Source organism: Pinus tabuliformis, chromosome 7 (assembly GCF_031772625.1).
Source record: "Pinus tabuliformis cultivar Carrire ecotype Pingquan chromosome 7, CPIR1, whole genome shotgun sequence".
NCBI lineage: Eukaryota > Viridiplantae > Streptophyta > Pinopsida > Pinales > Pinaceae > Pinus > Pinus tabuliformis.
In genome coordinates, this window is record NC_142293.1 from 1,811,009,245 (window position 1) to 1,811,035,458 (window position 26,214).

Genomic DNA, 26,214 nt, shown 5'->3' on the forward strand with positions numbered 1-26,214 from the left:
GCTAATGAGTTGGTTGAGATAGAGCAGGAGATGCAGATCATTAAAGTGAAGTTGTAGCATTGGACCTCGATGAAAGAGCATGTCGTCATACAGGTTTGGATGTTGGGCATGCGGGTATGTTAGTTAATGGATTGTTATATGCATTAGGGTTATATACATGAGTTTTATGTACATGTCTATTGATGTTATTATTACATATATGATAAATGCTAGTTGATTAATGTAGTCATATGCACATGTGTCAAACAGTTATGAATGATAGTAACCTGTGGTTGTATACATTAGTATTGTTGTTCTATGTTATATAACTTGATGATTATGTTATATTTTATATATTTTCAATGAAAATGTATAGCTTAACTTGTTATTATTATGTCATATGTTATACATTGTTGTTGAGTATGTTATAGGTTAACTTGTTGTTGTTATATGATAGTTAGCTTGATGATTAGGTTATGTGTTATTGATGAGCATGATATGTAACGTGTTGTTCTTATATGCTAGTAACTTGATGATTAGAGTTATTTCATTTAATATCTTGATGTTATATGTATTGTGTTAACCTATATTGGCCTATGCATATGGTTATGGGTACAATATTCAGGTATGAGCCGACATATTTGTGATATGTTGTTGTACTAATCTAGATTGACCTTGCATATGTGATTGTTATGTATGAATGAAAATTGTTTATGAGTTTATGATGTGAACATGTTAGTTATATATTGTTATAGATATCATGATCTTATTTGTGCTTGAGATGATTTCTTCTAAAGTTATATCGTGCTAAGTAGATTGATTGTGCAAACAAGATAGCCTCCCCTCAGATACATTATGGTACAAGTTTGCTTATGTCGTATATTTGGTGCTTGATTGTTTGATTATGTCGTCTAGTTTATTAATTTAACATGGTATGTTTGCAATTTGGTTGGATGTTTGATGAATTGAATAATATGAGTATGTGTTCAAAAGATCTTGTTTTAAGATGATTGTACTAACACATGTGTTGAGACAATTGATATGTACTTGAGTGTAGTAGGTGACAGTTGTAGTATTATGTCTAATGACTATGAGTTGACTATGGATTATGACATGATTGTTAGTCTTGGTAAAGGTTGATTTCAAATTGATAGTGTTGTGAAGATAAATCCCTTATGCAAACATAAGCGATCTCTCTAGCCCAATGAGTGGGTATAGCAACAAACTGAACAAACTAATGCAAGATTTCCTAGCTTATGTTGAAAAATGCAGAGAGAGAGAGAGAGAGAAACATACCTCACTCTGATGTTGAGAAATTGATCCTTTGATGATGACCTCGATCTCTTAGCTTCTAGGCTCGCTCCTCACTATTCCTTGCGTCTGAATACCTGTAAGAGAGATCAAAAGACAACAAGAGATACAAGAGCATACATGGTGTATATAAAACATAAACTACTTGACAGATCAAGGAGCATAAAGCTAAATGAATAAATAGTTAGAAATTTATGGAAAGTGAACACCAAATGTATATATTAATGAATCAAAAAGGGAAGCATACAACCATTGTCTTGATGTTGGAGACCTCCTTCATAGTGGATTTCCAAGTCAAAGCCAAGACTCTTAATCACTCCTTCTCCTAGTAAGATGGGCAACATTTGGGCATAATCTCAGTATAGGAATGCAGGCAATCAATGACCAACCATTTAGGGATGGAAGGGACTAGATTTATAGGAAGGTAGAGGGAGTTAGGGATCCACAAAAGAGGGAGGAAGGTCCACATCTCAAGGGGAAGGCCCTTTAATATAGAATCATGAGATCCAAATGGGAGAGCTCGACCATATCTTACCCAACAACATTTAGCTCATTGTTCTTGAAGTTTCTAACATGCGAAGCTTCTCCTCTATTTTGGGAAAACCTGTCAGAAGAGGTTCAACGTGGGCTTTCATATCAAAACCTGTGCTGGCAACACTAGGTCAACAATATGCAACCTATCATCAGCACTGGCGGGAAATGGAGCAAAGAGCGTTGGTCTTGAAATTTAGGGTTCCAGTCAAACTTCTTCAGAATTGACTCAAGGCAGTTTTTCTTCTATTCTTTAGGGATGTTTTTGTAGGTGTTCCATGATGACTACACTTCACAGTTGTCATCATTTTGATACTTCGGGAAGTGGAACAGGAAGTGTGACAAAATACTGTGTAACAAATTCCCCCTAAAGCATGAAGGCATAACAGGGAGTGATGGGTGAAATGATTTACAATTCAAGGCAAGGACCGAAAAACACCATCAGGAAACCTGCAAATCAAGCATGATACAATGTACATATCTGAAATCTCTGATACAAATATGCCTAATGATACATCTCTGAATAGGCATCTAATAATACATGAATCCACGACATGGGCACAACCATCCGACTAGAAAGGATCATGTGTATGGACCCACGGCATGGACGCAACCATCCAACTAGAAAGGATCATAAGTATAGATCCATGACATAAACACAACCTTCTAGCTAGAAAGGATCATATATATACAATCATGAATATTCAATAACTCCTCATAGCTTGGATTTTAACAGATGAGATCTAGGGTCTTCATTTCTATCCCGACCAAGGTACGAATCTAACCATGTGAATAGATGTGTTGACGTTGAAAACGGTAGAAACTACCTAATTACTGGTAAAAAATGTAAATTGTTAACAGGCGCGAGAGAAACCACCAATAATGACGATGGTCCTCAAGGTAAACCAGTACAATCTTCAAGTATTAATAGGTGAGATGAAGTCGAACACTTGGAGAATCATTCGATCGAAGGCCAATGATGTAAGCATGTCATCAAACAAAAAGAACTTTCCATTGAGGCATGCAAGTTCCAAGGTACCAAAAGGGCATTTCTAAATCAACTTCCTGGATAATGAACTGAAGTCGACAGGAAGTGATGTGTCGAAGGAGGGCCATAATGTTTCCCACATCATTGACATGAAACATAGGATATCTCAAAATGATAGGAGTGATTCAAAATTGTTGCAGAGAGGGTCACATAGGTATAAGAGGTTTGACTTTTGTAGTTAGAACTTCTCTTGAATATATTGCTGACACGACTCTGGAGTTTGGCAGCATTTGACTCAAAATGGGATCGGAGGTGATGATGACAATAGGGAGGATAAAGTTAGAGGCAAATGGATTTCCCAAACCCAAGGAGGCAAGTGGAAAAGTGAGGATATCCCAAACCCGACACGAAATGCAGATAAATGTCATGTTCAAGAGTGACATGCTTCCTTTACACAAAATACAAATGATATTCACATTCATTTTTCCCCACTATTTCTAGCGAGTACCTCTTTAGTTTTACATAAGCTTGAAGAGGATACCATATTCTTGTCGTATAAGTTCATCCTTCAAATGAATCCATCCTAGTAAATTTAGTGAGCCCTAAGGAGTAGCTCAGTCTCGTCATGGTGACAAGTCCTGCGTCGTTTAAGTTTTACGAGTCCAACAGAAGGGTAACTCAACATCTTTTTCATGTTTAGAGAGTTTGAAAAAGAGGAAAAAAGGAAACTCCAAAGGTCCCTTTTTGTAAATCATCTTTTGAATCTGAAAATGTAGAAAAAAATATCCAAGAGAACCTCTTAGCCATGCTCGACTAAGGTATTCCGTTTTCGTACAATAGTCTATCTCAGTCTGGAAAAGGGTTAAACTTATACTGAGTAGATGTTTTTCATTTACCTTTCCAAGTTCGAAAATGCAAGTGCTTGGCAATCTTTTCATATTTCAAGAGTCAAAAAAGAGATGAAAGATGACTCCTCTTGGAGGAACGAGTGGTATAAAAGGATAGAGACTAGTTACAGTGATGATGGAACTGCTCAGAACATGTAAAGCTCAAGAGATTGGCTAATAAGACCACTCATTGCAGATGCTCCCTGGGCAAGGGTAAAACAACCAAGTGAAAGTGTATGATCAGCCAAAGAGATGGTGATGATGGAATGAAAAAACCAAGGGTCATCGAGCAAAATAGGCTGATAAATATGGCAATCATGAGAGGTAAAGTGGGAATGGTTTCATTTTAACACAAGCTTGAAACATGAGAAACTATGCTTGAGTATACTTGAAGGTGTTTTCATTTTTTCACAAGCTTGAAACATGAGAAAAAACTATGCTTGGATTTGGTTTCATTTTTACACAAGCTTGAAAAAATGATAAACTAAGCTTGAGATAAGTTTGCATTCCCCCAGCATAATGACTCAATTCGAGGTACATGCCCCCCAAGCTTAATTCCATTCACCTAAGTAGACTATTGGTTACTGAGAGATGGATGGAATGAAGGTTCACTTACAATATCAAGTGAAAGAATCAACTGGGATTTGATGAGATCTAATCAAAGACTCGAAGTGGAAGGGGATTTGTTTCATTTTTTAACAAGGTTGACATAGTAAAATAACTATCCTCATGGGAACCTATTTCATTTTTTAATGAGGTTGACATGGTAAAATAACTATCCTCATGGGAACCTATTTCATTTTTTAATGAGTTTGACATAGTAAAATAACTATCATCATGACACCTTGTGTCACTTTTTAATGAGCTTGACACAAAACAAGGAACTCTGCTCTGAGCCCTTGATCACAAACCAAAAGAGGCCATGGCTTCCAAGAGGTTCTCATTAGATGGGAGAACAAAACTCTAGGAGGGATACATGTTTAGGGATCCAATGGAAAAATCAGGCTCCAATACCCCCAGTACATGGTGTACTACATCACCTACTAGATAATCAGTAGATGTGGGCATAGAATAGGTGGCCACGTGATTAACCTATGACGGGGGTGATATCACTTGCACATAAGAACTATTTGGGGATTATGGTTGATTGTGAATTGATTCAGGACCAACAAATATAAGTGGATCAATGATCAAAATGCTTCCTTCATGCGGGAAACACATCACTTGAAAGAGGGAAGAAACAAGAGATCCCATGACATAAACATAGTCACGACCAAGGAGTAGATTAAAATCCAATGGGCCTTGGACAACCATCATGTCTATATAGACAGTCTTTCCTCCCAAAGTAATAGGAAACTTAGGAAGGATCCCTAATGGTTGACTGGTTCCTCTGTTAAAAGTGAACAGATTTTGACTGATGGGGACAAGTTGCAGAGAACCTAAATATTTCCAAGGAGTTGAGGATAAAATACTAATAGATACACCCTCGTCTATGAATGTGCTAGGTACGGCCATAATATAAGCTTGTACTATGATCTGGAAAGGCACATAAGACGGAAGACGATATCCTGCCAGTTGACCCCAATAAAAATAAGTGAACAAACTACTCGGAAGGGGTGTCATAGGAATGGGAGAGCTTCCCTCTTGTGTTATGGGAACAGGAGAACCACTCTCATGCACCTCGGGAATGGGAGGATTTCCCTCCAGTTTATTCAAAAATGAAGAACCCAGAAGAACCTAAGCGATATGAGGTTCACTCTCTACCAGAAAGGTATGGTTAACTAAAAGTAGAGGCAAGTCTACCGTTTTCTCAACCAATGTTTGGTCGAGAACAAATTCACGAGACTCACTTTCAAAGAGAGTGGGGTTGACCAAAGATGACTTTTGATCAATCACTTTATCAACCAGCGGAGGATCATGGGAAAGCTTTCGATAATCGACCAGAAGATGCGACTGAGAAGTTGTAATGTTTTCCAACTCTTTGGAAGCTTCATCCATAAAAGGACAAAGGTGAATGGGATGAGTAACTTCACATAACATACAGGGAAATTTGAATTTTCCCTTTTTCCCATTGGCTTTATTGTCACTAGTTGAAGGTTTATTACCAGCATGAACTCCAGAGGCTGATGACAAAAGTCGATGTGAAATGGTGGACCACACTTCTAAGACCTTTGGAATACCTGGAAAATTTCTAAGAAGGTAGTCACCCTTACATAGCATGCAAGGGAATTGCAATTTTCAGGGCTGATTGGAATATTTTTCTACATCGGTTGCATTGCTAGAAATGGCTACTTGGTTGGCCCTTTTCTTATTTGGCTTCTTCTTCATCATCCTCTTCTTCTTATTCTTAGCCTCCTGGTTACTAGAATCCAGACTTTCACCATGCGAATCGGAGGAACATGGTGAAGAAATAGGTGAAGAAGGTGAGGGGTCAGCTTTAGGATCAACATGAGGTTGATGTTGTCCAGGTGGAGAAGTACTTGGTTGAAAAGAAGTTTGGACACTCGAAATAACCGAGGCCGAAAATACCAAATTGGGAAACCAATGGAAAAACCAGGAATGGACAACATTGCCATATAGGGAGCACCAATATTTCCAAAAGAAGGAAAACGACTAGGATTCCCATCAGGGGGATTTCCTAGTTGGTAGACTCAGGAAATGTGTTCATTGGTATCAACCTAAGATCTACTAAGGATTATTTCAACAAGAAGGATTTTTTTCCACAGTCAATTAATTGATTTTAGAAATTAACAAAAAAAAAATCAAAAAGGGATAAGCTAGGAAAGAGGGTTCACCAAGTATTTGTGAACTGCTACATACACCTTAGCCAAAACCAAAAAATTAACGTATGATGGCTAATCTCCCTAAATCTTGTGTTCGGTGTATCACGTCTACAAGGGGCTGACTCGGTTACCTGTGGCTAAAGGATAGCAACCTAGTGGGGCCTCCCAATATATACGCGATGGTACGGGGAGCACAAGTCCGTGTTAGCACTATCTAAGGCATAATTGTTCAATGAGAGTTTTCCCATATACTTTCCATACATGGAGCGCCTACGATATACTCGAAATTAGTGGAGAATGATCCTATATACTTTCGTACATTGAACGGGATATCACCCCTAGGATATAATGTTGGCAGATAATGACAGTTGCTAGGTTTATAGACGCTAGAACACATCTCTGCCCTAGACCTCTAAATGTTTGCATTAGGTTCCAAATGATCCTTAGGTTAATTGAGTAAATTTTATTGTTTATCTTGAATTATGTTTCAATTTTGGGCTCAAAACAATGTCACCTGAATCCCTAAGATGCATCTATATGAGAAAAGGAAAACTTTCCACTTCGATGAAATCTAGACTAATCAAGGGAAGATATTTCAATCAATAATGCATCAAACAACATGCCTTCCACTAAATTTTACTTTCTCTTTCCAAATGCAATACCCAAAAGTAAAATAGATTTTCAGTTTTCATTATCCTAAATGCAACTTTTCAAAAGTAAAATGATTTTCACTTCTACTAAGATGCACTTATATGAATGATGTTTTCTTTGATTTCAAATGATCTAATGCAACTAATGCATCAACCAAAGCAACACCAAATCCAAATCAAAAGCACTTAAATGAAAATATTTTTCACTTTTCCTTTTGAACAAATGAATGATGCACTCTTTTCAGCTTGAAAATCAAACAATTTAATCTATGCTTGATTAAAACCAAAAATGAATCCAAGTGCAAATAACCTAATGCAACTTGAAAAGCAATTTTTGAAGAACAAGCTAAAGAAAATGCAAGATGATGTTTTTTCAATGATTTCCATAGAAAACAACACTCAATCAATCAACAAACCAATACCTCAGTGACACAAACAAACAGCAAGTGATGAACAATTGACTAGAAACCCTAGAACTCAATCAAATTTCACTCCAAATCGAAAGAGACAATTTTCGCAAATTGATCAAGACAATCAGAAAAAACACTGGCAAATAATGACACAAAGGACAGGAAAAGATATCAAAGGCCAAACCTATGCTGAAAGGGGGTTCAGCGTGACTATTTTAAAGAAAAGTGTGTTGGCGGCGCGACTTTTCAGGGAAATGACGCGCGAGAAAGATGGGAAAAAATAAAAATATTTTCAGCAAACAGTCTAGACCTAACACTCTAAAGCAGTGATAATTCAAGGTGCAGACCTATACAGGCTCAAGCTAGCTAATAATTCAATGGTCATTAAAACTAATCTAAATACCTAATTGAAGAAGGAGGGTGAAGAGGTTATAGGCTCCCCAGTGGAGTCGCCATTTTGTTGTGAAGATAAATCCCTTCTGCGGACAAAAGTGATCTCTCTAGCCCAATGAGTGGGTCTAGCAACGAACTGAACAAACTAATGTAGAATTTCCTAGCTTATGTTGAAAAATGCAGAGAGAGAGAGAGAAACCTACCTCACTCTGATGTTAAGCGCCCAATCCTTTGATGATGACCTTAATCTCTTAGCTTCTAGGCTCACTCCTCGCTATTACTTACATCCAAATAACTGTAAGAGAGATCAAAAGACAACAATAGATACAAGAGCATACATAGTGTATATCAAACATAAACTACTTGACAAATCAAGGAGCATCAAGCTAAATGAATAAATATTTAGACATTTATGGAAAGTGAACACCAGATGTATATATTAATGAATAAAAAAGGGAGGCATACAACAATTTCCTTGATGTTGGAGACCTCCTTTGTAGTGGATTTCCAAGTCTAAGCCAAGAATCTTAATCACTCCTTCTCCTTGTTAGATAGGAAACATTTGGGTATAAACTCAGCATAGGAATGCGGGAAATCAATGACCAACCATTTGTGGATGGAAGGGACTAGATTTATAGGAAGGGAGAGGGAGTTAGGGATACACAAAAGAGGGAGGAAAGTCCACATCTCAAGGGTAAGGCTCTTAAAGATAGGTTCAAGAGCTCCAAATGGGAGAGATCGATCATATCTCTACCCAACAACATCCAGCTCATTGTTCTCAAAGTTTATAGCATGCGAAGCTTCTCCTCCCTTTTGGGAAAACCTGCCAAAAGAGGTTCAACGCGGGTTTTCATATCAAAACCCATGCTGGCAGTGCTATGTCAACAGTATGCAACCTACCATCAGCACGGGATAGCAGTGGAGCAAAGAGCGTTGGTCTTGAAATTTACGGTTTCATTCAAACTTATTTAGAATTGACTCAAGGCAATTTTTATTCTATTCTTCAGGGATGTTTTTGTATGTGTTCCATGATGAATACACTTCATAGTTGTCATCATGTCGGCACTTCGGGATTTGGAATAGGAAGTGTGAAAAAATATTGTGTAATAGATAGATATGATTTTCTTGATATTTGGAACATGTGGTTGAAATGTGTAAACAATTGCAGGAAACATGCTTGGTATTAGCGTGACAAGGTAACTATTGATGTGTTTATATAACTAACAATTGGGTGATGTAACCATATAGTAAGGCTCGACTACAACAAGGTAAAAATATAAAAGAAAGGAATTGGGCAAGAATTCCTTTAGCTATGATTGGAAACCCTAATTCCAAACGAATGAGTGCTTTTCATACAAGAAGCCTTCATAACCTTGATTTTTTCTAACATTATGCGGATATGTGTTATAGTTATGAAAATGTATTTGACAGGTACATCAACTAGTTTCTAGTTATAGCGGGATCTGTCAAAGAATTGGAGTCCCTTGAGAGATGGCTTGGATGTGTTCAGTTGCAAGCAACATGCCTGGCACAGCCAAGTAAGGTAACTAGTATATTGTAACGTTTATTTAAGCATTATCATTTATGTGTTTATGGCAGTATGATGCAAGGGATTTCATGGCAAGAAATTTCCATGGAATCTTAAAGAAGGCTCAGGTTGAGATTTCCCTTGGAAGCACTGGGAACCATGGTGATTGAGTCATGGTGTCTGTCGATTTCTTTTGGTCTTTTGGTGATTTTATGTGCTTGACTGTGGTTTTGTTTGCATCTTGTGCATGGCCAAGACACTTTGGTTGTGTTGTCGTATTATTGTTATTGGTTTCATGATTTTATTCTTGTTTATTTCTTGGCTTGCCTTTTATGTTTTGAGTCTTGGGAACTGGTTGGGAAAGGGGAAAGTTGATGGAGCTGAGGGAGTGCTATGTGGTACCTGACAGGTAATCTAAGACACAAATGAATCTTAGTGCATGAGTAAGTGCATTGGAAGGTAAGCCTATGACAGTGAGTTGGACTGGTTGTGGTGAAATGGACGATGGAAGTACAGTCATGAGAAAGGTAACCAGAAAAGGTAAAATAAATGGATCTGAGGTGTCAGATGCTAAGTTGGGAATTGTGGTTCTCAATGTTGTGCATGTTGTGCACAAATAAGGAAGTCTCTTAACCTATACCTTATGTTATCTGTTAATTATGTTATGATCATCAAATGATGTTGATGTTTATATATGTATACATGTATGTATGTATGTATGTCGTGTCCGACGGGGTCATTAGGGATCATTGTTGTGGAAGAATTTATTAAGCAGGTGAATGACATGAAGAGGTTCCTAGTTTATGAGGAATCAAGTGGAAGAATAGTTTGAAAAATATATGAGGTTAGTATCATGTGGATATGAATTGATAGTGTATGCTTTGTTTATGTTATGATAGGTAAATCTAAGGGATACATCAACTGAATGAAAGCAATGAGATCTGTGACATGCTAGGATAAGCATAGATGGCAGAGAGACACTGGAAGCAATGTTGCTTGGTAGGGACAGTGTGGTTTTGGATGTGTGGTACTATTGTTGTGCATATGGTATACATGTTGCATCCGTGATGTTGTGCACATGCGGTGTTGTGTATATAGTGTGTGTACATGTTCTTTATGTAATGTTATGTACAGGGTGGTATAGATAGTGTTGTGCAAATATTGCATATGCAGTGCTGGGTACAAATGGTGCTATGTACATGTTGGATATGCGGTGTTGTGTACATATTGTACTATGCGCATGATGTACATGGGGTTTTGTGTGTATATGGTGTTTTGTGCATGTTAGATATGTAGTGTTGTGTACATACGGTGTTATGTACTTATTGTATATGCAGTGCTATGTACATATGGTTTTGTGTGCATGTTGTACATATGGTGCTATGTACATATGGTGTTGTGTGCATGATTGTACAAGTGGTGTTGTGAGTATGTGGTGCCATGTACATGTTGTACATGTGGTGTTGTGTACATGTCGTGCAAGTGATGTTGTTTACATGTGGTGTCGTGTACATGTCGTGCATGTGGTACTGTGTACATGTGGTATTGTGTACGCATTGTATAGGTGGCACAATGTACATGTGGCATTGTGTACACGTTGTGTAGGTGGTGTCGTTTACATGTGATGTTGTGCACATGTTATGTACGTGGTGCAGTGTACAAGTGGTATTGTGTACATTTTGTACATGTGGTACTGGTGTACGTGCGGTATTACATTCATGTCATACATGTTGTGTTGTAACAATGTAAACTTTGAAACGGGAACTATAAACTCGAAACGGGAACTCTGGCCAAAAAAACATCAAAAACAGTGCTAAAAACGAAAAGTGTGTATATTGGAATGATGATTTTATTTTTTAGGGGTCAATTTTGGACATGTTTTAAAAATGGCAGCTTCAAATATAGCTTCAAAACGAAATTGATGATACTGGAACAATGATTTTTTTTTTAGGGTCAATTTCCAAACTTTTTAAAAAATGCTAGTAAAACCAAATTTTTATGTACCAAACAAAGTTGTTTATGAGGAAAAATCACATTAATGTTTTTGGTAGAATATCATTTTTCTTTCCTAAGTATAAATTCAACATGTTTTCTGGGTGGGCGAGCAGGCTTGGGCAGTTCTCAGAATCGCCCAACCCCTGCGGCAAGCGGGGGGGGGCCACAGGCCACCCGCCCCACCCCCACACACCCACCTTAGCCCCCCCCCATACCCACCCCCCCCCACACGCACCCTCCCCCCCCTCACACCCACCCACCCTCTCTCACAACGCCCCCACCTCACAGCCATCCTCCCCCCCCCCACCACGCACCCTCCCTTATCGTCCACCCCTCTCACACACCACCCTCCCCATCTCGCCCACCCCCTCACACACCCACACTCCCCTCTCACCCACCCCCTCACACACCCACCCCCCTCTCAACCACTCCCTCACACACACCCCCCATCCCCTCCCTCACATGCACCCACCCTGCCCCCCCCCCCCCCCACCCCCCCCCACACATGCACCCACCCTCCCCCCCCCCCCCACATGCACCCTCCCTCCCCATCTCGCCCACCCCCTCACACACCCACCCCCCCTCTCAACCACCCCCTCACACACCCATCCACCCCCCCAGCCGCCCTCGCCCGCCCCCTTGCCCCCTCACCCGCTCTCGCCCTTGTCCACACCTGCCCCACCTCCTCACCCGCCCTCACACACGCACTCGCCCCATCCCCTTACCCGCCCTTACCCACCCCACCCCCTCACCCGCCCTTACCCACCCCACCCCCTCACCAGCCCTCGCCCACGCCCACGCCTGGGGTGTGCCACCCCGGCGGCCTGCCCAGCCACCAGCTGGGCAGGAGGGCGGGCGGGCCGCTAGGGTGGCGCCACCACGCCGACCCGCCCTGCCTACCCACTTTCTCGGCTGGTGGTTGGGCGATTCTCGCCCACCCACCCGCCCGCCGGCTGGTCGCTGGGCGATTCCGGGAATCACTTAGCCACCATCCGGGCAGGCGGGTGAGCCGCCTAGGTGGCGCCAGCCCAAGCCACGCCACCCCATCGGCCCGCCCGCTCCCCCGGTTGGTGACTGGGTGATCACCGAGCGGGCGAGCCGCCTAGGTGGCGCCAGCCCAAGTCGTGCCACCCCGTTGGCCCGCCTGCTCCCCTGGCTAGTGGCTGGGTGATTCTCGGAATCGCCCAGCCACCAGCCGGGCTGGGCGATTCCGCCCGTCGGGGTGGCACCGGCCTATACCGCGCCACCCTGGCGGTCCACCTGCCCACCCTGCTAGTGGCTGGGCGATTCTCGAAATCGCCCAGCCACCAGTAGCGTGGGCAGGCGGGCCGCCGGCGTGGTGCGACCTAGGCTAGCGCCACCCGGGCAGCCCACCAGCCTGCCCGGCTGGTGGCTGGGCGATTTCCGGAATTGCCCAACCATCAACCGGGCGGGCGGCCGGGCCGCCGAGGTGGCACAGCCAGGGTTGGCGCCACCCCAGCAGCCGACCCACTCGGCTGGTGGCTAGACAATTTCGAGAATCGCCCAACCACCAGCCAAGCAGGCGGGCGATCTGCCAGGGCGGCGACTCCGGGAATCGCCCAGCCACCAGCAGAGCAGGCAGTCGGGCTACCAGGGTGGCGTGAGCTAGGCTGCGCCACCTCGGCGGCCCGCCCAGCTGGTGGCTGGGTGATTCCGAGAATCGCCCAGCCACCAGCTGGGCAGGCGGGCGGGCCGCCGAGGTGGCGCGACCCCGCTCGCCCCCCCGGCTGGTGGCTGGGCGATTCTTGGAATCGCCCAGCCACTAGCAGGGGGCGGGCGGGTCGCCGGGGTGGCGCAGCCCAGGCCGTGCGACTGCGCCACCCCGGCGGCCCACCCTCCTGCCTGGCTGGTGGTTGGGTGATTCCTAGAATCGCCCAACCACCAGCCGAGTAGGGTGATTTCGACAACCGGGGTGGCGCCGTCCTGTGCTGTGCGACCCCGGCGGCCTGCCCGCTCGCCCGGCTAGTGGTTGGGCGATTCAGGGAATCGCCCAGCCACCAGTCGAGTGGGTGGACGGGCTACCGGGGTGGCACAACCAAGGCAGGCACCATCCTGGCAGCCCGCACGCCTGCCCGGCTAGTGGCTGGACAATTCCTAGAATCGCCTAGTCACCAGCTGGGGGGCTGGCGCCACCCGTCTACCCGCCCAGCTGGTGGCTGGGTGATTCCAAGAATCACCAAGCCACCAGTCAGGCGAGCGGGCGGGCAGGCCGCCGGGGTGGCGCAACACAGGGCGGCGCCACCCTGACGGCCAGAATCGCCCAGCCCGGCTGGTGGCTGGGCAATTCTAGGAATCACCCAGCCACCAGCCAGGCAGGCAGGCGGGCCGTCGGGGTGGTGCCATCCCTGGTCGCGCCACCCCGTCGGCCCGTCCACCAGCCTGGCTAGTGGCTGGGCGATTCCCGGAATTGCCCAGCCACCAACCAGGCAAGCAGGGGGGCCGCTGTGGTGGCACCAGCCCGGCGGCTAGCCCACCCACCCGACTGGTGGCTGGGCGATTCCGGCCGTCGGGGTGGCACCAGCCTATGCCTCACCACCCTGACGGCTCCGCCCACCCTCCCGGCTAGTGGCTGGACGATTCCCAGCCACCAGCCGCACGAGCAGGCGGACCGCCGAGGTGGCACGGCCCGGGCTGGCACCACCCAAGCGACCCGCCCGCCCGCTCGGCTAGTGGTTGGGCGATTCCGAGAATCGCCCAGCCACCAGCCGAGCGGGTGGGCAGGCCGCTGGGCTGGTGCGGCTAGGCCGACACCACCCCGGAATCGCCCAACCACTAGTCGGGCAAGCGGGCAGGCTGTTGGGCTGGTGCGGCTAGGCCGACACCACCCCGTCGGCCTGCCCGCCCACGCAGCTGGTGGCTGGGTGATTCCAGGCTGGGCAATTCCTCTCTGACGATTCCAGGAATCGCCTAGCCACCAGCTGCGCTGGCGGGCGGGAATCACCCAGCCACCAGCCGGGCAAGCGGGCAAGGCTCGTGCCACCCCGGCGGCCAGCGAGCGGGCGGGGCAGGAATCACCCAGCCACCAGCCGGGCGGGCGGGCGGGCCGCCGGGGTGGCGCGGCCAAGGCTGGCGCCACCCTGGCGACCGACCCGCCCGCCCGGCTGGTGGTTGGGCGATTCCCGAAATCGCCCAACAACCAACCGGGCAGGCGGTCAAGCCGCCAGGGTGGCGCGGCCTAGGCTGGCGCCACCCAGGCAGCCAGGCCCACCCCCGCGGCCCACCCGCCGGCCCCACCCCCGCGGCCCACCCGCCCACTTGACCTCCCCTTCCCTGCCTACCCACCCACGCACCCACCCACTCACACCCGATTCAAAGATCCATTAGAAGAGGAAAATGAGAAAAAGGAAGGAGAAAACATTGCGGAAGAAGACAATGATGAAACTCTAGAGGACGAAGAGTTTGGATTACGTGACATTGTTGATTAAATTTAAGTTATGGTTTTTAATCAAGCTTTGCAATGTTTTTTCTTTGACATTTTATGAGAAGAATAAACACTCAATTAAGGTTGTTATGCGTTCAATATTTGTAATATGTGATTTTCGCATTGATTTTTAAGTTAATCATTATTTTTTGAAAAAAATTGATTATTATTATTTTTTTGACATGAAATTCATAAAAAAAAAAAAAAAAAAAAAAAACTATTATTTAACCATTTTTAGTTAAATTTTTCGTATAAAAATTGTGATTTTGACGTGTCAATTCTCGCAAAAAATTATCAAATATGTAGTTTTTTAGTTATATTTATGTTAGAAATGGTTATTTTATGTCCATTGTTAAAAAATATTGTTTTTTAGAAACAATTATTTCATATGGATTGAAAAAATAATTAAGAATGTATAAATATGTAGAATATCGAAAATTCAAATTGTCGACCTTTTAATTTAAAAATGTGAAACAATAAAAACCTCACTGCAAAAAAAATTAAAATTAAAATTAAAAACAAAAAATATGAAGAAAACGACCACTTCAAAAATTATCAAATTTACAAAATAATTATTTACATTTCATACATTAGAAAATTTAAAGCCGAAAAATAGGTCTTTTAAAAAAAGGGTCTGATGCAGAATACCCACTTTTTTAAATCAGCATGAAAATCACTACCATTCTAAAACGTAATGTACATTAAAAAAAAAAAATTAAAGTGCCAAAAACTATGCTCTAAAAAAAACGTGTGTGTTCTGCATCACCCCTTTTCAAAATCAGGTCACTTTTTTGCTATTTCTATGAAACGGGTAACAGTATTAATTCCCGTTTCAAAGTTTACATTGTTTTGTGTACATGTGGTATTATGTATGTGCATGGTGTAGTCGTGGTATCATGAAATGTGTATTCGTGTTGTTGTACTATGTGTATGTATATGTCTTGAGTCATACATTGGGTGTAGGTGTATGCATGTGTTGTGTTGTACACAAGATATAGGTGTATGTGTGGTATGTCAAGTGTAGGTGCATGGTGTTGTATGTTTTGTGTGGTTGAATGGGTGTGATGAACACTATGTGTATGTGCACATGGTTGAGGAGAAGGCATTGGGTGTTTGTTGACTGTGGAAACCGATCCGGAGTGCGTACAGAATAAGGACAAAGGTAGAAGCTAAGGATTGATTAAAGGATAAGTATTAATATATTATTTCAGTTTTATTATGCATGTGATCTATGATTCTGGTTTATGATGGTTACATGTGATTTATGATTTTGATCTATGATGGTTGTGTTTTGAGCTAACCTGATGTGATATATTTATACATGATGATTTGGTAAAGATGCTAGTTTGACTTGTTGTGACAGGAAGTAAACATGATTGCAAGTGTATCTTATTGATGAGCCACCAATGAGGTATGATTTGAAGTTATTTCAATTTATTTTTACTCTAATGGAAGTTATATGCTTGGTACAGGAAGCATGGAAATTCCTAGTTGGGTGGTCGAAACCGACTGCAAGAATTAGCAACAGCAGTGGAAGCAAGTGGAATAAGCATAAATATGTTGGTAAAGTACTTCAGGAGCAGAGCCATTGTGGGACACTGGTACCCAATAGTGTCCATTGATTTCCATGAGCATTCTATAACTGGTATGATGGTTTTTTTGCAGGTATATGCCTTGGTTTTTGTATCTTTTGATGTGAGGAAGCCTTGCTAAGGGATGGATCACCTGTGATAGGGGATACATGGGAACTTGCAAGGTGAGTGACTACACGAAAGGAGGTGATCGGATTACCCAAGGGGCTATGTATCAGAGAAGGGAAGGTCAGGGATATATTTGTTTTGGTCATAAGCATTGGTAGATGGAATCAGATGCACATTGGGAGTGCGACTGGAACAATGAGTCGGTAATTGTTCACTAAGAGGACAAGTGGTGCAGGATTATAGCGTTGAACATTGGATGCAGCTTTGACTGTGGCAGTGGATTCTGGACTTCATGGAAATGACTCAAATCCTAGTACTACCTTGACGGTGGGGGTGTGATCCTCTGGATTCCCTTATTGATTGATACACGTGTTGTATCATTTTATTTGTTGGTCAAGCAAATGTGTATATGTGTATATGTGTATATTATTGTAAATATTGTATCGAGATCGATTTATAAATCTCCATAGAAATCATGATTATTTGTTGGGTGAAGAAAATGTGTATGTGTGTATATGTGGTTATTATTGTAAATACCGTAATAGGTTGTGTTATAAAGCTCCAGTAAGTGGTATGGTTCCTATCTTATCATGTTGTCATGATGTTTTTCTTTTGAGCAGGTATTTCATTGTAAATACTGCAACGAGATAAGTTATAAATATCCATGGTAGTATGTTTGTTTTCGCTGGTTTTGTTGAGGTCATGGCGTGGTTTAACACCGAGGATGGTGTTCCCCAAGGGGGAGGCTTCTGTAATAGCCTTGGTGAAAATTTCATGTACTAAAGTAAATAAAGACAAAATAAGACCACAGGTAAGGGACACGTATTCCAAGATGAATGTTGGGAAAAGATATCCTAGTGGGAATCACTAGATGTGTTTATGACTAAGGAAATTGGCAAAGGCTAAGGCAAAGGAATTAAAAGGAAAAGGGACATTTTTGGCACATTTATTTATGAAAATAAAGGAAATTAGGAGAAAAGTGAAGTGAAAGGTCACAAGTTGCATGTGAGGAGGAAATAGAAGGAAAATAATGGAAAATGAAGAAAATAGAGGCCTCATTGATAACAAGGCTTATGACTATCAATTGGAAAGCTTGGTTAGTGTTAAGCTCTTGGCTCAAGATTTTGCTCAAGTTTTGGAGCAAGGAAGGAAAAGCAAGCAAGGGAAGGATAAGGAATGGAAAGGAAGGATAGAAAGGATCAAGTAAGGAAGAACAGGATCAAGCAATGTCAGTAGGAATACTTGCAGGTAACATAATGCATGAGTGATTTCCTAGTTGGTTTTGACATGCACGGCTTTGCATGTTGGTGTATGGTTCTCTTGTTTTCCATGGCATGGTTTTTCCAGGTTATGACAATGGTTTTCAGCCTAGCCTTGCCTTTTCTAGATGCCATGGTGTGTTGGGATGCTTATCTTGGTTTTGAGCTTTAGATTTGTCGGATGGATTGTGGAATCTGGCATGGAGGTGGTCTCAAGGTTCATTCCTAAAGGTCCAGGAATCCCTTGACCAGTTTTTGCGAGATACATGGTAAAGCCTGAGGGAGGAGTCTTGGTTTAGGGCCTAGTGGTCCAAGTTTGGATTGCAGTAAAGCTTGAGAGATTGGTCTCGGTTTAGGACCTAGTGATCTGGGATTAGATTGCGGTAAAGCCTGAGACACAAGGAGACAGACAATTCCTCAAGGATAGTGATGGATTATGGATGACATTCCAAATTCCATATGGTTTTGTGATCGCAGCACCGGTTTTGGTGTGATCGCGATTTGGTGAGGGTGGAGGTGGTTTAACCTCTAGATTCCTTTTTTTTTTATTGATTTATCCATGAGATCCCACATTCATGCTTGGAATATGGAACGGGGGTGACTAACTGGAAGAAAGATTTGGTTCAGTCATGTCTACAATCGGATGGTACGGGGATGTCCCAAACCTGGTCAAATTTGCCTATGATTAATGAAAGCTAAGTTCTCTTGCTTTTGTACTTATTTATATGTGGATTTCATGGCTATTATATCTTTGTTATTTCCATGGTTTTACGTTGGTTATAAGCATGGTTAATTGACTAGGTCATGTCATGGTTATTTCATGTATTTACTTGTAATTGTTAAAATGATGAATGAAAGACCTAATTGATGTCATAACAGTTCAAGGGAGAATGTAGTGATCCTTCTTGTCATGTTCCATAAATTTTCCAGTCATTTATGCTATGCCTTGTATCCTAGACCTGAAGATTGCATTTATGCCAAGTGTTTGACAGAATGTCTGTCCCGGTTGGGAATGGTTATGCCCAGTCCTGAGGTTGGTTTTTGGTTTATTAGTCTTATCATCATGTCTTTTATGGATTCTGGAAGTTACAAAAATTTATGGCCAGTGGTCAAAATTCTAGGCTAGAAAAGTGCCTTAAATTCCACAGACATTGGCATAGGTCTATTAGGAAAAGTCCATGGACGTTGGCTTGCAGGCCTGTGAGAGTGTCCAAAGGTCCCTAGACGTTGGCATGCCCATAGCATGAGAGCGTCCAGAGCTAGAGAGGTCTAAAAATTCAGCGGAACTAAGGGGCAGGATGCCTAAGTGGCTAGGATACCTCATGGGAGTGTTGTTACTGATGTGGAAGGTATGTTTTATGTGTTTCCATCGATTCCATTTCATTATGGTCACCAAGGAGGTTGAATCATATCATAGTAGCCTCTCATCGCATGTTTACCCTGGTTTGGAGGTTACCTGGGGAGATGTGGGAGGAGGGTGGTTACAAGGCTACTTGGGTTGAAAGGGTTAAAAATCAATATTTGAGATGAGAATACATATTTTCCATAATATCATTAATTTTGATTCATATGCCTAAGTTTGATATCAAGATGGAATATCCTTGATTATTTGTTGAGGGATTGGGACTATATGATTTTTGGACATTTGGACATGGAAAGGAGAATTTTCACATGACGAAGTCAGTTATACTTACGAAAGGTTTAAAATGAATTTCTGAAAATATAGATTTTAGAAGACTGGAAGTGTTGGATGTGAAAACCATATGGTTTGTGAATAAAACCCTATAGATGAACCTATATTAATGTTTCCACTAAAATAAGAAACCCTAGCTCATGCAAGGAAGGAATGGCATCATATTGATGATGAGGACAAGGTTGATAAATTTACAATATGGATGGAAGAACGCTAAGATCAAGAGGGAGATGACGTTTCCTATGATCCTCAAAAGATAAGTAACTTATACCTCTCTTCCTTGATTATTGTTATTATTTTACTATTAGCTAGCCTCTTCTCTTTGTTTTTCATTTTTGGGTTATAATTGTTCTTCCATGGTATCTTAATGAGGATTACAGGTACACAGTGAAGGCTGCCAAGACTCAGGCAGTAGATGGAATTAATGTAAGAACGAAGCAAATCTTGTGACAAGAGGCTATCTTAAAATCAATGATTTTTTTTAGAGATATTATGATATCTGAGCTTAGAGGGAGCATTCAAATAATCTAGATTGAAGCATACCTTGGTTGTACCAAGGAGAAGTCAATGGTGACTTCCAAATATATCTACAAGATCTAGGGTGAAACATATGGCAAGTACAAAGCGATATTTGACACTTGAGAATTCTCCAAAAAATAGGGAGAGGATCATGAAAATACATTTGCTCCAGTGATAGGTACACTTCTATTAAAATTATTGTTGTTTCATTTATGGAATTACACCATATGGATGTAGAAGTCATTTTCCCCCTAAATAATTTGAGGAAGAAGTGTCCATAGAATCTCCTTAAGGCCTTGAGGGTCATGAAGAAGTCTCCTTCTTGTAGAAGATTGCACATAAAATTTGGATCGATGGATCAAGGTTGATCCTGTATGATTATTTTCTAATGAAAGCAGAAGGACTTGTGTGTCAGAAGGAGCAGTTTTGGCATAGAAATTTGCTTCCCTAATAGAGGGAGCAGTCAGGTAGCCTTGTTTTAGCTTCAAAGGGAGTAGACCTATGAGTTTGAGATGATGGACTGTCAGGCTAAGGGAGCAACCAATATTTCCACAACATAATTTGCTTCAAAAATAGCATCCATTCACGATAATCGAAAAGAGCCATGACGATGGACCTAATGAAGGAAGTCAATCTATTTACAGTTAAGCCAAGGAATGTAGCTACACATGTGTTGAATTACCAACATGGTACAATTGGTCATGGCATAGTTAGTTATAGTTTTAGATATGCCTCAAGCAATGAACCACAACTGTAGGAATTCATAGATTCAAATTGGGCAAAGAATGCAGAAGACAAAGAGCTTATGACACTAGTATAAAATGAGAAATTAGTGACTAGGTGACTAAAAACGTTAGTCATTGCAGCTTTTCCAAGTGAAATACTACCAAAAATAAGCAATTTTAAGTGACCCAACTGAAAACAGCTAACATCAATTTCAAGAAAATATAAATTGCTCAGGGAAGTGTCATAATATTAATCTAACCATGGGGGAATATGTATTGGATGTTCCAATGATTTCCATTTGCATGGGTGTTGTTGATGTTGTATTAGGATTCCAATGATACAATCTTTGGGGGCGATAGATTTTAATTTTCAAGAACGTTTCTTCAAAAAAAAATTGAAAGGAAAGGAAATTAAATTAAGGGGTATCACAGGAAAATCTAGGAAGATAATCAACTCTAATGGCATGAAAAATATTTTGAAGAAGGAATAACAAGGGATAATTGCACAATTGTGGTCACTAGATGTTCAAACATCTAAGTCATCCATTTCTCCATATATCCAAAGAGTCCTTGAAAATCATTCCAAGGTATTTGAGACTCCCAAATATCTCCCACCTATTCTCGATCATGATCGTGCCATTCACTTGATTCCATGAAGTGTTCCTCCAAATATTAGAATTTACAAATATCCCTATGCCCGGAAGAGAAATTGAATGTATGGTTGCAGAAACACTAGATGCGGGTATAATTCAACCTGGCTAAATTTCTTTCTCTTCTCTAGAAGTATTGGTGCATAAGAAGGATGGATCATGACATATGTGTCTCAATTATAGACAACTCAACAAGATCACTATTAAAGATAAATTTCCCATTCTAGTCATTGATGAATTGTTAGATGAAATACATGGAGAAATTTACTTCACCAAGCTAGATCTTCGATTAGGATATCATCAAAAATAGAATGAAGACAAAAAAACATTCCAAAAACAACATTCATAACTCATGAAGGTCATTATGAAATTTTGGCCCCGTTGGCCTTACTAATGCACCTTCAATATTTCAAGGTTTGATTAATTACACTTTGAAACCCTTCCTTAGAAATTTTGTTAGTATTTTTTATGATATACTAATCTACAAAAAATCCTAGAAAGATCGTGTTTAACATGTTTATAGGGTGCTCAAACTATTGGAGGAGAAACAATTGTATGCAAAAACCTCCAAAAGTTTCTTTGGGTATAGAAGGTGGAATATTTGGGTCATATTGTATCTCATGAGGGTGTTAAGGTAGACCCGAACAAAATTAAATCCATCAAGGAATGGAAAATCCCAACAACCTTAAGGAATATTTAAGGAATTATGGGAAAATAATAGCACCTCTAAAAACATTATTGAAGAAAGATGCATTTCTTTGGACTCCCGAAGAAACTAAGGCCTCCAAACATCTTATAGAGGCAGTGTGTCAAGCTTCGATCTTAGCTACACTAGATTTCATAAAAACCTCTATTTTGGAATGTGATGCCTCATGAAATGGAATTGGTGTTTTTTAATGCAAGAAGGAATACCCTTTTCTTTTGAAATTTATCCACTTAAGGGAAAGAATTTACACAAACCTATTTATGAGACAAAATTGTTTGCAATACTACATGCCCTAAAGAAATAGTTCCCTTACATAATGGGAAGACACTTCAAGGTAAAAAATGGTCATGATAGTCTTAAATACTACTTGGAACAAAGATTATCTTAAGAAGAGCAACAAAAATGCGTCACAAATATGTTGGGTTATGACTTCGAAATCATCTACAAAAAAGGGAAGCAAAATGTTGTTGTTGATTCACTCTCTGTGTCATTTATAATCCCCAACTCTATTGGATAATTGAAGAAAGGGATGAATGGAATAACAAAGAAGAAGTGTGGACACTCATTCAAAAGTTGCAGTAAGATCCTAGTGCATTTGATACATTTATCTGGAGAAACAATTCATTTTGGTACAAAGATTGCTTATATCTATGTAAGAACTCCCAACTCAAACAAAAGGTCATTTGGAATTGCACATGTCCTATATGAGGGAACTAGGGATTTTTAAAAACTTACCATAGGGTCAAGAAGGATCTTTTTGGGATGGCCTTAAATCTAATATTCAGAATTTTGTGGTAGAATGTTTGGTTTGCTAACAAAATAAAGTCGAGCCAATTAAGACCCTACATATTTTTACAACCATTAGCCATTCCAAGTCAGCATTGGGAGGAGGCATCAATGGATTTTATCATAGGTTTACCCAAGTCCAAAGGAAAGAGTGTCATCATGGGGGTAGTTTATAGAATTACGAAGTATGCACACTTTTGTGCACTATGTCATCTTTTCAAAGCTAGTACAATTGTTATTTCATTTATGGAAATAGTTCAAAATCCACATGGAAACCCAAAGATTATTGTAAGTAAAAAAGATCCCCTTTTCACTAGAATTTTTTGACAAAAATATTTTCTTTTCTTGATTCTCAATTAGCTCATAGCTCGTCTTATCGTCCTCAATTTGTTGGGAAAAATGAGATAGTGAACAAATGTTTGGAAGAAAATTTGTGTTGTTTTATATATGATAAAAAAATGCAATGGTTCAAGTGGTTACCTCTCGCATAATGGTGGGATAACACTTCGTTCCATACCACAACAAAAATGAGCCCATTTATGGTGCTTTATGGATACCATCCACTGTCCATCACAGTCTTAAAGAGACAATCCTAAGGTTCAAGCAGTGGAAGATCACATCAAGCAACAACAAGTTCTCCAAATCTTAAAGGATAACCTAACTCTGGCATAAAATCGAATGAAACAACAGATAGATCAACATCACAATAAAAGAATTTTTGACGTGGGTGATGGGTATTTTTACAACTAAAACCATATAAACAAATGTCCCTCGTGCAAGCTAAGAAGGATAATAATTTATCACCCAAGTACTATGGCCCTTACAAGGTGTTGCAAAATATTGGTACTATGGCATACAAATTGGATTTTCTTGTATCTTCACGAGTACACCCAGTTTTGCATGTTTCATGCTTAAAGAAGGTTATAGGTGACAAGATCCTAGTTCAAACTATATTGCCAAAACTTGACGAGGAAGGAAAAACAATATTAGAGATTGAAGAAATCACGGAAACAAGAGTCTAAACAACTACGAAATTGATCAATTTCAAAGTATCTCATTGAGTGGAAGAACTTACCTATTGAAGATTTCACATGGAGGACGAGTATTTTATATTGAAGCGTCTAGAAGTGTAGAATTTCCTGCAAATTCTATACAAATCTACCTATGAGATCTCTGTAGAAAATCTAACTGTAGATTAACTCGATGATGCAATATACCAAATCAAAATACTATAATCTACTTCTACTATCAAACTTGCAGAAGCTTAAAGATCGAGCTAAATCAGAGTTGAACACATATAACCATAAGAAGAACAATCAATACACATGAAACACAAAAAATACTCAAGGGAAAGCCTCAGCTAAAAACCCCACTATCTGTATTATCATACAAGGTGGAAATACATCAGAATTATATAAAGCCTTAGCTCTCACAACTAGCCATCTCTCAGTACAATCCTCCTAGATGCTCACAGGCAAACAACGCTTCTCACAAGCCTTCTCCTCTACCCTCCAAGTTCCTATTTCCTTGTGCAGCTACCTCTGGGAAGATCTCCTTCACCCAGTGTAACACTGCTCTCACACACTGTTCTAACACACTGTCAGAACTACGCAATCCTCAAGGAACCTTACCTTGATTGCATGGATGACTTTCCTTTATAAGAAAACACAAGCGACTGATATTAACATGTCCTTGACATTTAGCTCAACTGGGTCTTTCTCATAATAGACATGCATGAGTTTCTAGTGAGAGAATCTTCAGTTATCTGGAGTACACTTGTTGAGTGCATGCATGCATCAACTGACTGATAACTCACAATTAGTTCCTCAAACAGTTTGGAACTAATTTAACTGGACTTAACTCAGTAAACTGAGCTAACTAATTACAACTCAAATATTACTCAATCTTATCTCCTTAATTTAAGGGATAACTCTTGCATGACTTCAAAAAGAATTCTAACTTGAATTTCTCCAAATAATTAATCCATAATGAATTAATTAATTAATTCCAAGCAACTGGTGAGACCCAATTCGAATTTAATTCACAATTTTAATTCAAGGACAAATTAAAATTGGAATATTCTAGATTCTATTTTTATCATTTCTTGTTGTTATATTCAACGCTCCCTCTCAACAATAAAGGAATTCAACTCAATCCTAATCTTGAACATTTGGAATGTTTTGCATGCAACACTTCTCTCTTGTGTTATTGCTCCAGCAACTCCAGAAACAAAAAAAAAAACATCCAACCTGAATCAGAATGATGCCTCTGTCATCAAAGTCTCTGACTACTATTACCTCTGTCGACTGAAAAACTATGCACTTCTACTAACTCAACCTTTTTGCACTGTTGTCAATCCTTATTTGCGCTCTTCAGTATCTGACTGCTCTAGCCTTTGTCACTTTGATCTCTGAATACATCAATCCCACTTATTCCTCCCGCTACTGTGTACTTTGGGCTCCTGTAGCAAGGTATGATCCATGAGATAAAATCTCTCAATGGACCTGCCCAATTTCAGCCTTCTTGGAACTATCACTTCACATCGCCCCACCTCACACCCGGGGTATGGCTGCATGTGATCCCTCTGTTGACTCTAATTGTGGCTCCTCCACAATTGTCTGAGACTTCTTCTAGGACTGCATGTTGAGAGGTAATTTACTCTCCCTCTCAACCACCAAGTATCTAACATTTTCCTTGCTCCTCAAGGCTTTGCATGCATCTTGAACCTCAAAAGCGTACAGATTCTTGACTCGTGAACCGATCTGTTTCACCTGTCTCGTGGTGATGTGTCTAAAAAAAACCTTTCCCTTACTAAAGACAACATTGTAGCCTTTGTCCTCCAACATCACGATCGATACCAAGTTCTTCTTCAGTCTAGGCACATACTTCACATCTGTCAAGGCGATAGAAGCTCCATGCTCCCTCTCAAAAGCAACCGTGCCCACTCCTAAAACACTAAACCTTTCATTGTCACCCATCTCTATGTTCATCTTGAGGTCTTTCTCCTCCAAGGCACTGAACAAACTTTTATCGTTGGTCATGTGGGATGAGGCTCCACTTGTCAAGATACCAACCACAACCCATCATCGATGACACCATGCATGCGATGAGGGTGAAGTCCATTTCAAACTAAGAGGCTAATGCCTCACCTTTATATCCTTCCAAGGATCCCTTCTTGGACTTCTTCGATGGGCAATTAGTCGCATAATCTCCCATCTCGTGACAATTAAAGAATCTCACTTTAGACTTGTCACCTTTCTTCCCTCCATGAGAAGAATT